The sequence below is a fragment of the Martes martes genome (assembly GCF_963455335.1).
Source record: "Martes martes genome assembly, chromosome: 15".
NCBI lineage: Eukaryota > Metazoa > Chordata > Mammalia > Carnivora > Mustelidae > Martes > Martes martes.
The window spans coordinates 23,874,819-23,888,395 of NC_137903.1; the positions used below are offsets into that span (position 1 = coordinate 23,874,819).

General features: G+C 36.3%; 1 protein-coding gene across 1 annotated transcript in view; it reads left to right on the top strand.

Moving 5' to 3' along the window:
* Positions 1-13,577, top strand: part of LOC308355514 (complement factor H-like) — a 47,832-nt gene that overhangs the window by 323 nt on the left and 33,932 nt on the right. The gene's annotated exons all lie outside the window — the stretch shown is intronic.

Below are 13,577 nucleotides of genomic sequence, written 5' to 3' on the forward strand. Positions count from 1 at the left end.
TAAGTAGCTTATTTAAAGGATATGATTATCATAATTTTATTTAATGTAAAAACTCAAAAATTGGTTTTTTTAAGATTGTATTTATTCATTTGCGAGAGAGAAACAGAGAGGCAGAGAGAGAACAAGCAGGGGAAGAAGGCAGAGGGAAATGGAGAAGCAGACTCCCCGCTGAGCTGGAATGACCCCCTCCCCCCACAAAACACACACCCTGAGGCTCCATCCCAGGACCTGGAGATCATGACCTAAGCCAAAGGCAGACACTTAACCATCTCAACCACCCAGGTACCCCTCAAAAAATGTTTTAATAAACATTTTGAAAACTAATTATCATAATAATTTCCCTTGAAATTATCATAATTTTTTTCTGCTTAGAATTTTCACCAAAATGTTTTGGGTGAAGATATTAAGAAGCATATGAACATATATAGAACCAGAACAGAAATTAGAAAATAGAAGCCGTCAAATCATGTAATGATGGAATTTATTTCAGAGATTGTTGTTAACTCTCTCTAAAGAAAAATCCATGTATCATTTACAATTGATATTGCCACAGCCTTAGAAGTCTTGTAGTGAAGCAAGCATTACTTGTATCATTAGAATGAAAATATCACATACATTTGAAAAAGTTGAACATGCAATGTTTGTAACACTGAGTTATTCAAAAGGGTTTCTTCCTGTGGTGTATTTGAGATATATTCTAGAACAGTCTTTAGGAGTAGTGAATATGAATGTAGAAAGTTTTTTTTCTGGTATCAGTAAGACAATTACCAGATTTATAATTAAATTTAATTCTAACCTTCCTTCTCAATAGATTAAAAAGTTTCTTTGGAAGAAATTTGGTTTCTAATTCATAATAGGTAACTAAGTTATGTGATAATATTTGACTAACATTTTTAAACCAAATTAGTTACCTATCATTCATCAATTTCCAAAACTTTTCACTAAGTCGACAAGTTTTGATTGAACCCTTACTTCATGTCAGCCTCTAAGAATTGAGAAATATTAGCAAATAACAGAAAACCTCTCTCCCTGAGCATCTTGCAATCTAGAAAATAAAGGTAGGTATCTCTTTAATTATATCCTTTAGTCATTTTTGTAAGGTTTATTCAAATGTGTTTAATTTTTTTCTAGGATAGAGCCTTTTTTCAGTTTTGCATTCTAATATACTACTGCTTGATTTTTACCTTGGAAACCTTAAATCTAGTCACCTTGTAAACTAGGTATTCCATCGTTCCTCTGCACACATAAATATTACAGTTAGTATTCAAAAGTAAAATATTGTATTGGCAAAGACTTCCAGAATCCTGTTAATGTTACCAACCATACCAAATATCTTTTTCTTTTTTTTAAAGATTTTATTTATTTATTTGACAGAGAAAGAGAGCACAAGCAGGGGGATCACCAGACAGAGGGAGAGGGAGAAGCAGACTCCCTACTAAGTAGGAGCCCAATGTGGGACTCGATCCCAGGACCTTGGGATCATGACCTGAGCCAAGGGGAGATGCTTACTTAACCAACTGAGCCACCCAGGGACCCCACAAACATCTTTTTCTTTACCTAAGCTTTTTGTGTGTGTGTCTTTTCTTTAACAGGAATATTTTCAGTGTCTCAAAATTTACATATTATTTGCTGAGGCTTTATGTAGATATCATTTGTCACATAAGGAAGATTTGTTTTATTTGTAGTTCATGTTTAAAACTCAAGAATCGAGGCCAAGTTTAATTTAACAGTTTAAGAGGTTACAAAGTGGAATTGGAATTAAATTTGGTGCTACAAAATATGTAATAAAAATTACATATTTTTATTAAAATATGTAATATTGTAAAATACATATGCAAAATATGTAATAGTAACTTAAACTCCTTACTTACATAATTGATTCTAGCTGACTCATTTTATCTGTATTTTATATTTCATCAAAATGTGTTTAACTGTCATATAGGTTTCTTCTGGTTGAATACTGGCCTGAATACTATCACAATCTGCTTTATTCAAAGGAGCTTGACATTTTAGCTTTCATAAATGACCTCTGGTCTGTTTAAAACTGAACATTCCTCAAGAAATGCTACTCACCAGTAAAGAGGAATAACAGACAATAGCAAGAATATATTGGCCCAAGTTTCTCAGAGACCAACTACTACCTTTTTAATGTGATGCGCTCTCTGCATTCCCATTGCCATTTGTATAGAAACGTGAGCTGCTTCCTTATAAAACATCATGTTTGCAGGAGTCCCCACAGGCTGCTAAGAATCTGGTCAGATTTACAGGACAGAGTTGAGAATAACAGCCCCTTAAACATACCACATACTCTTTGAAATTAGCCACAGCCCAGAAATTCCTGGCTGATAAATGTGAAGAAATTAAAACTTATTGAAACATGTCCATGTATACACAGGCTATTTTGTGTGGAGAGATATATGTGTTATCTAATTCTGGAAGTTTAAAGGGCAAAAAAGTTCTTTCATTAAGGGCTTAAAATATATTATAGATCAAAGTTAGACAGATTCTCTTCAATCAGAAGAGGAAGAAAAGAAATTTTATATATGGTTTCAAATACAGGGTGATTTCAAATTTGAGTTAACCCTAAAAAGGAAAAAATAATTGATGTTATAAAATCATGAGAATTAATTCTAAACTATCTTCTTTTATGAGGTTATATGTGAATGTAATACACGGTTATCTAATTCAGAAAACTTGAGGTAGAGGTTTTTAAACCAAAATTCTATGTTTCCATTCCAATATCATAAGCTTTCTCCTTCTCCTTTCACCAAAAAACTCCATTTTCAGAGATAGTTGCCCGGTGTTTACCTTTATGGTGTGATTTAAAGTTGTGCATTGACCCAACTGCCTTCCATATTCTCTCTTCTTCAAAAATTTGAGATCACCAGATTGAACAAACCTGAAGTTTATGTGGAATGAACAAATGCTTTAGAAGAGTGAAAGCTAGTGTTACTCGCTGCAGTTCACTGTGAATTATAAGTTGATAACTTCTCTAGCATTTGAGTAAAGAAAGGTAGAAAGGGATGATTAGAAGAACTGGACTCAGCAAGTCTGGCCCGTGGGGTATTCCTGAGGAGGGAAGATCCGAGCAGGAGAGCCCCATGAGAAGGGTCAGAGCAGATGTCCCAGAACGTCATGAGAGGGAGAGGTCAGCCGAAGCGAGCCTTGTTTATTTTAAGGGTAGGCATGTCCGGAGAACGCACGTGCTACTCTTCTGCCTCCACGTAATGTTCAACTAGAACTGAATTACTGAGTATCGCTGAAATTATTCTTAGCCAGAAGTAAGTTCCCAAATGACACACGAATTAATAAAAGTCTTCGTTTTTGGCTTTTGATTGCTAGGGCTTGAGCCAAAGTCTAAATCGATCCGCTTTTCTTTGCTCAGCCCCTGATTGTAGGACAGTCTTTGCACTTCTCCTTCTTCCCAGCAATGCCTCCCCCTCCTCACCCCACACACCATCCCCCACCTGCCCAGGCCTGTGAGATTCTTGTGAACCAATCTCTCCTGTGCTCACTTTACCCATTTACAACTTTAACTGGTTTCAGAATATGGTGCACAAAAAGGACATGAAGTAATTGGGGGTGAGAGGAAGTGTTACAATTCAGCCGAAAATTATAAGGAAACATTATAAAAATGGCTCAGAGAAATTAATGTAATAGAACAGAAAAAAAATAACAGAAATAACAGAAGTAAAAAGATTTGTTAGAACACTTCTATTTGCTTTGACATTTTAACTCAGTGCACCAAGTTTCTCAAACCTTGCTGACCAAAAATATAATAGACAGAAAAGTGGTTACTGAAATGTTCACTTCGTAGCTCCCAAAAGTTTTTATTTTTTGAACTAAACTAAAATGATTCCTGACTTCAAAATTATAAATTAAAATTTAGGACATGTGGACAAGACATACAATGGAATTACAGATATCAGAGTTTCTTGAATTCATGCAATAGAGCTTTAAGATCACTAAATATTTGTTCCCAAGTCTTATGTATTACATTTGCTACCATCCACTATGCTCTTTCCTGAGGTTGTCTATAATCTGCAGATGTAATGGAAAGGCTCCATGAGAATTCTCTGGTCTTCCACTCATTTTTTTTTTTAATTTCATTTCTTTGTTCGTCCAATGATCATTTTTTGAGTAACTGTTAAGTGCCAGGCCCCATGACCAGAATTTTCTAAAAGACCATTTTTAGTAAGGAAAACAAAAGGAATGGTTATTATATTTTATTAACATACTGTATTTTATCATATAAGGTATTGTGATGGAGAAAGCAAAAAGAGAGACTATAGGATCATTTAGAGGAGGCAAGAAAACCAAATAGGAATGAGAGGATGGAGTGGGATAGGGTTGGGGAGTTGATTTGTAAGAGTCGGAATGGAGAGAGGGAAATAGGTCAGGGTCACGATGGCATCTTGGGTAGGCTTTGCAGGTTGAATAGGAGTTAAACAGATAAGGATGATAGGAAGGAGGACATTTAAGACTGAAGAAACATCAATTGGTGTACCAAAGACTAACAGTAGATCTGCAAAAATGGAGGATTGAGATCAGCCCCCACATTTCTAAATCTTCCATTAATGGCATTTCCACAAGTGCTGCAGGTGTAACTGGGTACAGTGTGTGTTGCTTTTCTTCTTTTTCTTTTTCAATTCTTATCCTTCAAGATTGTCATGAGAATTATTCAGATGCCAAATCATTCCTGCTACAGAGTTTTCAAAGGTCCGCAATTAATGTCACCCTCTGACCCAGCTCCATTTTACAACAACCAGTCGGTATAGACTGTTTTAAGAAGCTACCATTTTGACTTGAACAATAATTGACATTAGGTTTTAGTGATCCAAACACTACACATTCTAAGAAACTTGATTTCAGTGATATTCAAGCTTATCCGGAGTGTAGCTTGTTTCAGCCCTCATTATTGCATACTTGTTTTCTGCCTGACTTCTTTCAGCTAGTACCTGTTCTCCCATTTGTTTCTCATAACCCTGGAATTATCTTCATGGCATTTACACTGTTAAAATTTCAAGAAGAAATTGTATAATCATACTTCTAAATTTTAAAAATATTTTATTTCTTCAAATGCTTTAATAATGCAATATAATCTCTCTTTTTCTAGAGTTAATTTTTGAAACTTTATTTGTGGACACCTGAGGGGCTCGGTCGGTTGAGAAACCACCTCTTGATTTCAGCTCAGGTCATGATCTCAGGGTCATGGGATCGAGCCCTGAATAGTGCTCTGCAGTCAGTACAGAGGGGCTGAGATGCTCTCCTCCCTTTGTCCCTCCCCCAACCCCTCACCCCTGCTCACATGTGCACACAATAGTGCTCCCTCTCTCTCTCTCTCTGTCTCTCTCTCTCTCTCAAAATAAATAAATAAATAAACTCTTTTAAAAAATTAAAACAAAAAATAAAAACTTCATTACAACTGTTTTCTTTATATGGATATATATATTATTGGCCAAATACCTTTAATTATTCTCATGTTATTTATAAAATACTTTGAATATGTTTTATTTTAAAAAGCTAATTGGATCATATATATGTGCACATATAACTAATATGCATATATACCAATAAGAAGTTGGGAAAGAAATTTAATATAAAATACCTACTTTTGCTATTTCCATTTTTTCCATTTGATTTATTTTTTCTAATTTGATTTTTAGTTTTCTTAATAATATATTTTAATATCTACTAAATTTAAAATTAGACTAGCTGAAAGATATTATCTCCTGGGTTTTTTTCCCCCAAATTATTTTAGAAAAACAGAGTAATTGTCTGAAGAGAACAACTTTAGTCTACCAAAGCAATCTGGTACACATTTCATTAAGGTTTTCTTAAGTATATAATTTATCATGATTTATTTCATTTGATTAAGAATACTTATCAAATAAGAGTTTATAGATACACTGATTTAAAAATGAGTAATTAGCTCTCTGTTTTATGTTACTAATATCCCTTTAAAATTTGAAATTGGAAATATTAAATAAATGATGATTATTAAATTATCAAGGATACTTGTTTTTAACTTGAAGCAATTATTTGTAACTATGTCCCTCAAATAAGAAGCAAAATGAATCCTAGTCCTATCCAATAGTCAAAACCATTCTCACTCTTATTTATGGAAAGAATAATCTTAAATTACAAAATCAGGCCAAGAGAATAAAAATTTCACCCAGACAGTTTTACAATTTTTTAAAAAAATTTAAGTGACTACATAAACATATAAGTTGAAATATTTGTTGTTTAAACTTAAAGAGTACATAAGACAATAGAAAGTTTAGTTCACTCATTAACTTAGAACTTGAGAAGAGAGATATTATTAAAAAAAAAAATAGAGTCGTCAGCTAATTCTTCCCTGGAAGTGTTTGTAGGACTTTGAAATATGTTTATGTTACCTACTTAAAACTGCCAACTTAATTCAAACAATAGTGGTAACTGTAAATTCATGCCAATAGTTTGACTGCATGGGCTGAAATTACTGTTTTGTCTAATTAAAAAAATTTTTTGAGAATGTAGTTTAACTAAACTTGCCTTTTTTTGGTCAATTCAGGCAAGTAAAAGTCATGTTTTGTAAGATATGCCTAATTCCTGTTAGAACACAAGATAGTAAATCATTTAAATACTTTGTTATGACATGAGCTGACAGTGCTCAGCGTATTGAAGATTAGGACCAAAGTAGACAGGAGGTGAATTTGAGGTTAGAGGATCTGAGTATTACTGAGAATCGATCCTTCTGTAAAACAGGATGGAGATGGTTGTTCTTCTCAGGGAGGCTGCATTTTGATGTCAGGATAGTTGAAATCCTTGTAAACAAAAATAATTATGAATCGTGAACTATGTTGGGAAGGAAGTAAAGTAGGGGCTGAGGGAGGACAACAGAGGTGGGGTGGTGGGGTAAGAGCCTTTAGCTGGGCTGGTCTGAAGTGGGTCACTTTGAGGAAATAATATTTGAGCAGAACCTGAAAGATGAGCAAAGGCAATCACCAAAAGTCTCCGGTGCACGTGTTGCAGGAGAGAAAACAATCAAAAGACCTACAGGAAAAAAATACACTTGAGATGCTGGACAAAATATGAACAAACCAGGGAGGCTTTGGTGCAATGAGCACATGGTAGAGGAGACAAGATGATGTCAGAGAGAACGACAAGAGCCAGACAGGGGGTTCCAAGGGCAGAGTAAGGAGTTTCGAATGTCTTACACGTTAAAGGGAAAGTCACCAAAGAATTTTAAACACAGGAGCTGCGTGACCAATTTTGCAGGCACTCCTATGTAGCCCTGTGGAGAATGGGAGGATGAAGGCATGGAGACTGGTTAGCAGCCGTTTCACAGTCAAAGTGGCAACTGATAATAATCAGAACTAAGATTCTGGAGATGGCAGTAGAAGGATGGACAAAAGGAGTAGGGGGTGGTGATACCATTTTCTTACAGTCAAGAGGTGCCATTTAAAATTCATGGAAGGGGGGCCTGTGTGGCTCAGTGGGTTGAGCCTCTATCTTTGGCTCAGGTCGTGATCCCAGGGTCCTGGGATGGAGCCCCCCATCGGGCTCTCTGCTCAGCAGGGAGCCTGCTTCCCTTCCTCTCTCTCTGCCTGCCTCTTTGCCTGCTTGTGATCTCTGTCTGTCAAATAAATAAATAAAATCTTTAAGTATTTTATTATTTTATCTATTTTATTTCTTTGACAGAAAGCACAAGTAAGCAGAGCGGCAGGTAGAGGGAGAGAGAGAAGCAGGAAGCCCGATGCGGGGCTCGATTCCAGGATCCTGGGATCATGACCTGAGCCAAAGGCCGCTGCTTAATTGACTGAGCCATCCAAGTGCCCCAAGAATTACTTGAAGTAAAAAGGGTAATAGATAGGAGAATTCTTCCTCTGTAGTAAACATATATAACAGTAAATACTCTGAGAAGGTGGTAGGAAGATGATGTCAAAGAGATATATCCTTGTCTTTTATATCTGGTTGCTAAAAGTGGTTAATAAAGTTGAAAATTCAAGAATTATCTTGAAATACAACCAAGAAGAAATGCATTTGGCTTAGGCTACCTAATGGGCTGACCCTGTGTGTACGTGTCTGTGTATTGGTTAGTGCTTTGTGGATGGATTACTCCTTTGGTAGGATTGTTACTTTTTAAAAAATACTTTAGAGGAACCTGGGTGGCACAGCCCACTAAGCACCATACTCTTGGTTTGGACTCAGGTCATGATCTCAGGGTTCTGAGATCAAGCCCTCTGTGGGGTTCAGAGCTCAGTGCAGAATCAGGTTAAAGCTCTGTCTTTCTCTTCCTAGGCCCTTTCCCCTTCCCCATCTCTCCCCTCCCCACCCCATGCAAGCTTGTGCTCCTGTGCTTTATCAAATAAATAAATACTTTTAAAAAATAGTAATCTAAAGTGAGTAAATTAATTGATAAAAAATTTATTACTCCTCCCATGCATTAACTTAATAGGATAGGAAATAATTCTATCAAATGTTAATACTCTAGTGAAAGATAGTTCTGTACTCACAATATAGCAACCTTGTTTGAAATTTAACTAATTTATTTTTCCAGTAATCTGAATGCCATGAAGTAGATCTGAATTTCTACTCTGAAAAATACACATATTAGCCTGTAACTAAGCAAAAAATTTTCATACATGAAAACATGAACACTAAACTAAAAACTAACAACTACCAAAAAAAATCTGTATTGGAGAGGGGAGAGATGCAGAAATGCTTGAAGAGCAGGTTTGTGTTGTTTTATAATGGGGCATCATCACTATGTAGTGGAGAAAAAGTATGTTTACTTAAATTCTAAAAATCAAAGCTATACTGTGGAATCATTTATTAAAAGTTCCCTAACAAAAATGTGGTAAACATTTGCTAAAACTGCAAGGAAAAATGACTATATATGAAATACAACACACTTATTATTTATGACACAAAATACAGTTTTATATGGAGCTTCTATGAAATGTTAAACATTTTCACAATGAATATGTTCCATGATGGGATTCAGCTCAGTTGGTTATTTGCCCTCTGCCTTTAAAAAGAAATTCTAGAATGGACTGTTAAGCCATTTTCATAAAACCAAGTAAAGAAATGAGTTTAGCAATTAAAGTAATACTAATAAATATGTATGGTGATAAATATTATTGAATTTCCCATTTTTTTATTTGAATTCAATCAGCCAACATATAGTACATCATTAGTGTTCAATGATTCATCAGTTGCACATAACAGCCAATGATCATCACATCACATGCCCTCTTTAATGCGCATTATCCAGTTACTCCATCCCCCCACCCACCTCCCTTCTGTACCCCCCAATTTGTTTCCCAGAGTCAAGAGACTCTCATGGTTTGTTTCCCTCTCTGACTCTTTCCCATTCAGTTTTCCCTCCCTTTCCCTATGGTCCTCTGCACTGTTCCTTATGTTCCATATATGAATGAAACTATATGATAATTGTCTTTCTCTGATTGACTTATTTCACTCAGGGTGATACCCTCCAGTTCCATCCATGTCTATGCAGATGGTGGGTAGTTATCCTTTCTGATGGCTGAGTAATATCCCATGCATATATAAACCACATCTTCTTTATCCATTCATCTGTTGAAGGACATCTCTGCTTCCATAGTTTGGCTATTGTGGACATTGCTGCTATGAACACTTGGGTGGAGGTGCCCCTTTTTTTCACTACATCTGTATTTTGGATGTAAATAACCAGTAGTGCAATTGCTGGATTGTAGGAAAGTTCTAATTTTCAATTTTTTTTAAAATCAACATATAATGTATTATTAGCCCCAGGGGTACAGGTCTTTGAATCACCAGGTTTACACATTTCACAGCACTCACCATAGCACATACCCTCCCCAATGTCCATAACCCCACCACCTTCTCCCTACCCCTGTCCCCCCAACAACCCTCAGTTTGTTTTGTGAGATTAAGAGTCTCTTATGGTTTGTCTCCCTCCCGGCCCCATCTTGTTTCATTTATTTTTTTTCCTACCCCCCAAACCCCCACGTTGCTTCCCCACTTCCTCATATCAAGGAGATCATATGATAGTTGTCTTTCTCTGATTGACTTATTTCGCTAAGCGTAATACCCTCTAGTTCCATCCACATCATCCCAAATGGCAAGATTTCATTTCTTTTGATGGCTGCATAGTATTCCATTGTGTGTGTGTGTGTGTGTGTGTGTGTGTGTGTGTGTGTATTGAGGTCCTTTGTCCATTTAGAGTCTACATTCGTGTGTGGTGTAATGAATTGGTCCAGTTTCATTTTTCTGCATGTGGCTGTCCAATTTTCCCAACACCATTTGTTGAAGATATATATATATATATATATATATATACACACATACATACATACATATACACATACACATACATATACATACTACTTCTTCTTTATCCATTCATCTGTTGATGTACATCTTGGTTCTTTCCATAGTTTGGCTATTGTGGACATTGCACCTATAAACATTCGGGTGCACGTGCCCCTTCGGATCACTACATTTGTATCTTTAGGGTAAATACCCAGTAGTGCGATTGCTGGGTCATAGGGTAGCTCTATTTTCAACTTTTTGAGGAACCTCCAGGCTGTTTTCCAGAGTGGTTGTACCAGATTGCATTCCCACCAAGAGTGTAGGAGGGTTCCCCTTTCTCTGCATCCTCTCCAGCATCTGTCATTTCCTGACTTTGTTAATTTTAGCCATTCTGATGGGTGTGAGGTGGTATCTCATTGTGGTTTTGATTTCTATTTCCCTGATGTTGAGTGATGTGGAGCACTTTTTCATGTGTCTGTCAAACATCTGGATGTCTTCTTTGCAGAAATATCTGTTCATGTCCTCTGCCCATTTCTTGATTGCATTATTTGTTCTTTGGGTGTTGAGTTTGAAAAGCTCTTTATAGATTTTAGAACTAGACCTTTATCTGATATGTCATTTGCAAATATCTTCTCCCATTCTGTCAGTTGTCTTTTGATTTTGTTGACTGTTTCCTTTGCTGTGCAAAAGCTTTTGATCTTGGTGAAGTCCCAATAGTTCATTTTTACCCTTGCTTCCCTTGCTTTTGGCCATGTTCCTAGGAAGAAGTTCCTGCAGCTGAGGTCGAAAAGGTTGCTGCCTGTGTTCTCCTCAAGGATTTTGATGAATTCCTTTCTCACATTGAGGTCCTTTGTCCATTTTGAGTCTACATTCATGTGTGGTAGAAGGAATTGGTCCAATTTCATTTCTCTGCATGTGGCTGTCCAATTTTCCCAACACCATTTGTTGAAAAGACTGTCTTTATTCCATTGGACATTCTTTCCTGCTTTGTTGAAGATTAGTTGACCATAGAGTTGAGGGTCTATTTGGGCTCTCTATTCTGTTCCATTGATCTATGTGTCTGTTTTGGTGCCAGTACCATACTGTCTTGATGATGACAGCTTTGTAATAGAGCTTGAAGTCTGGAATTGTGATGCTACCAACTTTGGCTTTATTGTTCAATATCCCTCTGGCTATTTGAGTTTTTTTCTGGTTCCATACATATTTTAGGATTATTTGTTCAATTTCTTTGAAAAAAATGGATGGTATTTTGATAGGGATTGCATTAAATGTGTAGATTGTTTTAGGTAGCAGAGACATTTTCATAGTATTTGTTTTCCATGACCATGGAACATTTTTCCATTTTCTGTGTCTTCCTCAATTTCTTTCATGAGTACTTTATAGTTTTCTGAGTACAGATTCTTTGCCTCTTTGGTTAGGTTTATTCCTAGGTATCTTGTGGTTTTGGGTGCAATTGTAAATGGGATTGACTCCTTAATTTCTCCTTCTTCTGTCTTGTTTGTTGGTGTATAGAAATGCAACTGATTTCTGTGCATTGGTTTGATATCCTGACACTTTACTGAATTCCTGTACAAGTTCTAGCAGATTTGGAGTGGAGTCTTTTGGGTTTTCCACATATAAGTTCATATCATCTACAAAGAGTGATAGTTTGACTTCGTTGCTGATTTGGATGCCTTTAATCTCTTTTTGTTGTCTGACTGCTGAGGCTAGGACTTCTAGTACTATGCCGTACTTCTAGTACTATGCCACCATAGCAGTGGTGATAATGCACATGTTCCTGACCTTAGCGGAAAAGCTCTCAGTTTTTCTCCATTGAGAATGGTATTTGTGGTGGGTTTTTTATAGATGGCTTTGATGATATTGAGGGATGTACCCTCTATCCCTACACATTTGCAGAGTTTTGATCAGGAAAAGATGCTGTACTTTGTCAAATGCTTTTTCAGCATCTATTGAGAGTATCATATGGTTCTTGTTCTTTCTTTTATTAATGTATTGTATCACATTGATTGATTTGCAGATGTTGAGCCAATCTTGCAGCCCTGGAATAAATCCCACTTGGTTGTGGTGAATTATCCTTTTAATGTCCTGTTGGATCCTATTGGCTAGTATTTTGGTGAGAATTTTCACATCTGTGTTCATCAAGGATATTGGTCTGTAATTCTCTTTTTTTGATGGGCTCCTCATCTGGTTTTGGGATCTAGGTAATGCTGGCCTCATAAAATGATTTTGGAAGTTTTCCTTCCATTTCTATTTTTTGGAACAGTTTCAGGAGAACAGGAATTAATTCTTCTTTAAATGTTTGGTAGAATTCCCCTGGGAAGCTGTCTGGACCTGGGCTCTTGTTTGTTGGGAGATTTTTGATGACTGCTTCAATCTCCTTACTGGTTATGGGTCTTTTCAGGTTTTCTATTTCTTCCTGGTTCAGTTGTGGTGGTTTATATGTCTCTAAGAATGCATCAATTTCTTCCAGATTGTCAAATTTGCTGGCGTATAGATGCTCATAATATGTTCTTATAATTGTTTGTATTTCTTTGGTGTTGGTTGTGATCTCTCCTCTTTCATTCATGATTTTATTTATTTGCATCCTTTCTCTTTTCTTTTTGATAGGTCTGGCCTATCAAAACCCTATTGGGTTTTGATAAACCCTATTGGGTTTACCAATCTTATTAATTCTTTTAAAGAACCAGCTCCTAGTTTCGTTGATTTGTTCTACTGGGTTTTTTTGTTTGTTTGTTTCTGTTTTGTTGATTTCTTCTCTGATCTTTATGATTTCTCTTCTCCTGCTGGGTTTAGGCTTTCTTTGTTCTTTCTCCAGCTCCTTTGGGTGTAGGGTTAGGTTGTGTATTTGAGACCTTTCTTGTTTCTTGAGAAAGGCTTGTACCGCTATATATTTTCCTCTGAGGACTGCCTTTGTTGTGTCCCACAGATTTTGAACTGTTGTGTTTTCATTATCATGTGTTTCCATGAATTTCCTCAATTATTCTTTAATTTCCTGGTTGACCCATTCATTCTTTAGAAGGATGCTCTTTAGTCTCTATGTACTTGGATTCTTTCCAAATTTCCTCTTGTGATTGAGTTCTAGCTTCAGAGCATTGTGGTCTGAAAATATGAAGGGAATCATCCCAATCTTTTTTTTTTTCTTTTTTCTTTTTTCCATCCCAATCTTTTGATACTGGTTGAGACATGATTTATGACCCAGGGTGTGATCTATTCTGGAGAATGTTGCATGTGCACTAGAGAAGAATGCGTATTCTGTTGCTTTTGGATGGAATGTTCTGAAT